At 42.5% G+C, this 6,582-nt stretch overlaps 1 long non-coding RNA gene across 1 annotated transcript; it reads right to left on the bottom strand.

Moving 5' to 3' along the window:
- Positions 1-3,464: 3,464 nt before the first annotated feature.
- On the bottom strand, positions 3,465-6,573 carry LOC142108963 (uncharacterized). Its single transcript, XR_012680252.1, has 2 exons — positions 6,089-6,573; positions 3,465-5,788 (listed from the first exon to the last, which is right to left on the bottom strand). It is a non-coding gene; the product is annotated as an uncharacterized LOC142108963 (long non-coding RNA).
- Positions 6,574-6,582: the final 9 nt, after the last annotated feature.

The raw sequence follows: 6,582 nt of genomic DNA, 5'->3' as shown, positions 1-6,582 counted from the left end.
CAGCTGCCAACAGTAAGAGAAAAAGACAAAGCAGAGTTGGACGTGAGGGAAAATCAAGCAGCTCTGAGATACAGAACAGCACATTGGATCATTTCAAAGCTGCAGTCGGGAAATGTCTCGGATGTTGCCAGCTGTGGTACAGACAATACCCCTCTGTTCAAGAAGCATTGTCCCAGATATTTAGAAAGAGACCTAGTTATAAAGTAAAATAATAAGACTTTTCATACTGGGGCAAGGAGTTAGATTCCAACCAGGTCACCATCTGTGTGGAGCTTGAATGTTCTCTTCGTGTTTACAGGCGGTTCCGCCAGTACTCCAGTTTCCTCACACACTCCAAAAACATACTAGTCTGTTAATTGGCTTTTGACAACATAGATACTAGAGCAGCGGCTCCCAAAGTGTGCAGCGCTGTCACAGGGGGGCTGCGGCCAGGGGACAAAAGACAAAACAAAAAACAACTTACCAATGTGGCGGCGCCCGGGACCCAGCATCCTCCTCCCTCCTCGCTTCTCACTGTGACGTCATCACGCCCAAAATATTCAGTGAGAAGCGGCAGGAGAGAGGAGGATGTTGGGTCCCGGGCGCTGCCGCACTGGTAAGAAGATAGAAGAGAAGACAAAAGAAATAGAAAGAAGGTCAAGCATGGTAAGTAAAGAAATGGAGGGGCATGTGAAGGGAAACAGCAATGGAGGGGGCAGACAGTGTGCGTGGATGAAGAGGGGCAGACAGTGTGCGTGGATGAAGAAGGGCAGACAGTGTGCGTGGATGAAGAGGGGCAGACAGTGTGCGTGGATGAAGGGCAGACAGTGTGCGTAGATGAAGAGGGGCAGACAGTGTGCGTAGATGAAGAGGGGCAGACAGTGTGCGTAGATGAAGAGGGGCAGACAGTGTGTGTGGATGAAGAAGGGCAGACAGTGTGTGTGGATGAAGAGGGGCAGACAGTGTGCGTGGATGAAGGGCAGACAGTGTGCGTAGATGAAGAGGGGCAGACAGTGTGCGTGGATGAAGAGGGGCAGACAGTGTGCGTGGATGAAGAGGGGCAGTGTGTGTAGATGAAGAGGGGCAGACAGTGTGCGTGGATGAAGAGGGGCAGACAGTGTGCGTAGATGAAGAGGGGCAGACAGTGTGCGTAGATGAAGAGGGGCAGACAGTGTGCGTAGATGAAGAGGGGCAGACAGTGTGCGTAGATGAAGAGGGGCAGACAGTGTGTGTAGATGAAGAAGGGCAGACAGTGTGCGTGGATGAAGAGGGGCAGACAGTGTGTGTGGATGAAGAGGGGCAGACAGTGTGCGTAGATGAAGAGGGGCAGACAGTGTGCGTAGATGAAGAGGGGCAGACAGTGTGTGTAGATGAAGAGGCACAGTGTGATGATTTTTGTACCTGTTTTATTTTGTTTTAACTTATTCCTCTTATTAGCTGTAAATTATTCTTTGAAAGAAACATAATTGAAAAAAAAAATTATTTTCCCTTGGATTTATGTGCATTATTTTTGCAAACAACTTACTAAGTATTTCTGTCCTGACCTAAATACTTATTATGTTATTTTGACTCAAATACTTAAAAACCGGGGCTGCTCTGTAATTATTTTGGAGGGGTGCCTTGAAAAAATTATGAAGGCTCTAAGGGCTCTCCCCCGTGTCTCTCTGTCTACCCCACCCCTTAGATTGTACGCTCCTTTGAGCAGGGTATTCTCTCCTCCTGTCTTCACCACTGTTAACTCTGCTCTCCAGCTACTTAGCCCTCCTCCTTGAGGACCCTCTTTCCCACGTCCCCTCTCGCTCCCTCCTCTCCCCTCTAGGGGTCTCCCTGTCATCCGTGCCTTCCCTCTTGGACTCAGTCGTTGGCGGACCTTCCCCTCTCCCCTCCTCCGCCCCTCTAGCGGTGCTTTGAGCTCACCGAGTTACTGTGATTATTGTTTACTGTACTGTGCTGTCTCACCTCGTATTGTAATCTCGTTTGTCCCTGTACGGCGCTACGGACACCTAGTGGCGCCCTATAAATAAAAATTAATAATAATAAAAAATGTATAAAAAGGGTGCCGCGAACTGAAAAAGTTTGGGAACCACTGTACTAGAGTGTATGTGTGGTAAGGAATACAGACTGCAAGCTCCAATGGAGCAGAGATGGAAACTGAATGATTAAATATTCTCTGTAAAGAGCTGTGTAATATGGTGGCAATATAAATAGTAATAAGACAGAACGGATTAATTAAGTTTTAGATGTACTGCCATGCTAGCTAGCTAAAATAAACACATAAATAATAGAAAGAGGATATAAAATGTGGTCATTCATTTTACCCGAACTTGAAGCTGTGACTCCATTTACTTCCCTTCACTACTAGCAGCGAGGCAGTCAATAGCTCATGACTGAACAGCTTGCAAGTCCCAAAACCAAAACAGCAAAAGGACGCAACACTTCAATTTCACAGTAATATTACTGGCCACACATCATTTCAGAGTCCATCAAGGTGTGCTCCTAGAGAAGCCTTTTTTAAAAAGAAAACCAAAAAAAAAACTGTACAGTATGTACGTACCTGTTCCTTCTACTTTCTTACTTGGATTTATAAATGATTGTACACAATTGTATCATGTATTGTGCTGTATAGGGCAACATGGTTGGCTAAGTGGTTGGCACTTCTGCCTCACAGCACTGGGGTCATGAGTTCAATTCCCGACCATGGCCTTATCTGTTAGGAGTTTGTATGTTCTCCCCGTGTGTGCATGAGTTTCCTCCGGGTGCTCCGGTTTCCTCCCACACTCCAAAAACATACTGGTAGGTTAATTGGCTGCTATTAAATTGACCCTAGTCTCTCTCGGTTTGAGTGTATGTGTTGGGGAATTTAGACTGTAAGCTCCAATGGGGCAGAGACTGATGTGAATGAGTTCTCTGTACAGTGCTGCGGAATTAGTGGTGTTATATAAATAAATGGTGATGTACACTAAAAGCTAAAACAGCATAGTGAAATATTCTTGGTGCAGTCGGTTCATAATTGGGGCAGCACAGCAGCTAAGTGGTTGGCACTTTTGCCTCACAGCACTGGTTTGAAGAGTTTGATTCCTGACCATGGTCTTATCCGTGAGGCGTATGTTCTCCCCGTGTTTGTGTGGGTTTCCTCCTGGTCCTCTGGTTTCTTCCCACACTCCAAAAACATGCTGGTAGGTTAATTGGCTGCTATTAAATTGACCCTAGTCTCTCTCGGTTTGAGTGTATGTGTTGGGGAATTTAGACTGTAAGCTCCAATGGGACAGAGACTGATGTTGTGAGCGAGTTCTCTGTACAGTGCTGCAGAATTAGTGGCGCTATATATAGAGGATGATGATCAGATCTACCAGATGTAATTTGAGTGCATACCTAATATATAATGTCCCACATTGCCCATTTCAAATATTTGGAAAAGAGATGGAAATTTGAGAAAAGGCACTGTGAACTGTTTAAATGAATGAATTAACAAGGAGAAGTTGGATTTTCTTTTTATTGACTTTAATTCAAGCAGTCGTACAAACAAAACCCAAAATACAAACAAAACGAAGTGTAAACAATTTTTATTATTTTCGTGAGTGAGTTATTTCAAGCAGTTTTAACATTGTATTTATATGACGTATTATTGTGGAAGAAACAAGGTCCAAGAAGTGAGATTATTACAGGAGCTGGAAAAATATACTATACCAGCCAACACCCCACTATTTACAGTGTAAGAGGTGCTAATTTTACATGAAAATAAATGCCTACACACAGTGTATTTTTTTGGTACAAGCTGTTTTTCTTTTTTGTATTAGAGCAACAATTAGTAGTTTCAGCAGCGTTACATTACGCTCTAATTAAATTAATTATATACAGTTAGGGTATAAGCGTTAGAAATACCAGATGAGGCTTTTGTTTAAAATGTGACAGAGGCTGGTCTCATTGCTGCAGGGTTATTCTAAGATAAACATATTTTTTTTATAGTTTTGGTGTATATCTATCAGAGCACATTAGAAATCAGATGCATAAATAATATCTAACCCATATATTTTATTATTTTTAAGTGAGTCTATTAAAAGGTTGTCAGGTGGAGCGCACATACAGCATGTGCGCATCCATTGGCCCCCTATAACTATGGGCCAAAAATTAACCCAAATCAGGGGCCACGTCATGAAGGGAGCAACATATATAAAGATTCAAGATACTCGTCACATTTTAAAAGAGTGCAGGGCCGTCTACTATTTTTATTAAGTGGACTGGAAACATACATATAGTGAATACATGCTATCAGTACAGATCATCAATCACAGGATATATTATAAGGGCTATGACATTTTTATACAAAATAATGGTCAAAAAAAGCCGTAAAAGAGAGTATTCCCCTTTAAAAATGCAGTGCGTGATGTTTACTACCACGTGCAACAATTCAAGTGAAAATAATTTACAGTGCAATTTTCAGGGAATAGCCGGGCATTAACACCACGTTATTCACAGCGGCCTTGTTTAATGTCACTAGACTGTTACAGTCACACTAGTATGAACTTATTAGTAAGCCATTCGGCTATTCATTTTCCGAGTTTGTGCAATAAAAATCTATCCGTGACTGAATGGGGCCTAAGTCCCTAGTAAATATTTGACTTTTGAAAAGAAAATGAAAACATGAATCTAGTTACAGGATCTCACAGCAGGATTCATGGACTTACCCACAAACCAACCTTCAGAACTAGCATTAAGAAGGGGTGACATTTGGCTTCAGGAAATGTGCTACCCAGCCATTAGTAGATCTTTGTCAGTCGTAACCAAAGTATTCCAGTGTGAAAAGACAACTGATCTGTCTATTACAAGACAGAACTACCACTATATAACTTAACCTGGTATAGAACGTTCCTTTTAGAGCAGGGGTAGGCAACCTGCGGCTCTCCAGGTGTTGTGAAACTACAAGTCCCAGCAAGCTTTGCCAGCAGATAACCAGTAGATAGGTGGCAAGGCATGCTGGGATTTGTAGTTTCACAACACCTGGAGAGCCGCAGGTTGCCTACCCCTGTTTTAGAGTATATTTGCCAACTGTGTCACACTAGGAATAAGGTGTTACACTCAGTGAGGTCACTGGTTCCTAGGAAACAGATAATATTGGTCAGGCTCACAGAATGGCTGCATCCCCCGTGTTAAGGCAACAAGTATACTTTAACGAACATGTACATTAAAAAAATAAATAGTCCTTTGTAACGTACACAAAAATATTAAAAGGTCTAATTTCAATACACATGGGGTGTATTCATTTGTTCATGTGAGGTCTATGGAACAGGAAGCACAGATGTAATTGAGGAAGATATATTGTTTAAATAATGTTTGGGTGCTCCGGTTTCTTTCCACAGTCCAAAGATATACTAATGGGTTAATTATCTTCTGACAAAATTGACGCGTGTGCGTGCGTGCGTGTGTGTGTGTGTGTGTGTGTGTAGGAATTTAGATTGTAAGCTCCTATGGGGCAGGGATACAGCGCTGCATAATAGGATTGTCGTTATATACAAAATTGTAGTAGTATGGTGATAAATGAACACTTTGTATATGTCAAAATATACTATTCCTTATTTGAGGAACTTGAATTTTAGCTAAATATAACCTTTGGCTGAGTAAATCTACAGTACATTCATGCTAAGTGGGCCATTGAGACGTGACTGTTCTCTCAAAGGAATCAACTGTCTTTCTTTCCTACATTCATCCTCTCCACTTCAAACAGGTTTTTCCCATCTTATATATAACAGAAAGTCAGCAGTTCCCTTCCCAAGGAACACCTGTGCACCTAAGCCATCATGCTGGTGACACGCTACACTCCTGCCACTTGCCGTATTACAGGCCCATTGTGGTAAGGCTCATGGGTGGCTAAACTGGACATGATCCAACCACTCAATACCGGGATAGTCTGATAACATTCAGCATCACCTCAGCTTGTAAGTGCAGTCATTAGATGGCCGCACACAGGGGGATAGCAGTCATTTTCCAAACCACATTTGCCAACGTGCCCAATAATGTTTTGAGGCCACAGCCGCCGTGATCTTGGAATAACGGACAAATAATGCAGCATGTGTGGCCAGCAGAAGATTTAGAGGCTAGGGGGTATATTTACTGAACTGCGGGTTTGAGAAAGTGGAGACGTTGCCTATAGCAACCAATCAGATTCTAGCTGTCATTTATTCAAAGCTATATATTTGTTTTTACAGTACCATTATAAAATATATGTTATTCATATATATTATAATACAATGGAGGCGCCTATGTTGTAGTCTGAACCACTGCTGAGAAGTAAGCAGCTTATCAATTCACAAGGAACCAGTGACATCAATCAGGCAGCTCATGTAGTGGCTAGTGAATCAACAGGCTACATGCGCTCACATATTGGTTAACCCCATAAATGGCCGCCTGAACACACACACATAGGTAGGGGACCTGTTACCTGGAATGCTTGGTTTTTATTCCCTGTAAATTGAAGAACTGTGCCTAAAACCATAGGACGACATACCTGGCAATCACGTCTGTGTGAGACAACGTCACAGGAGGAGAACAGAAATTATTGAGTATTTTCTTCTATCTAGATGATGGGTTTCTGGATAAGAGATCATA

This window comes from Mixophyes fleayi, chromosome 12 (genome assembly GCF_038048845.1).
Source record: "Mixophyes fleayi isolate aMixFle1 chromosome 12, aMixFle1.hap1, whole genome shotgun sequence".
Taxonomy (NCBI): Eukaryota; Metazoa; Chordata; class Amphibia; order Anura; family Limnodynastidae; genus Mixophyes; species Mixophyes fleayi.
Note: the sequence above shows the minus strand (reverse complement) of the source record. Positions and strands in the feature narration are given on the sequence as shown.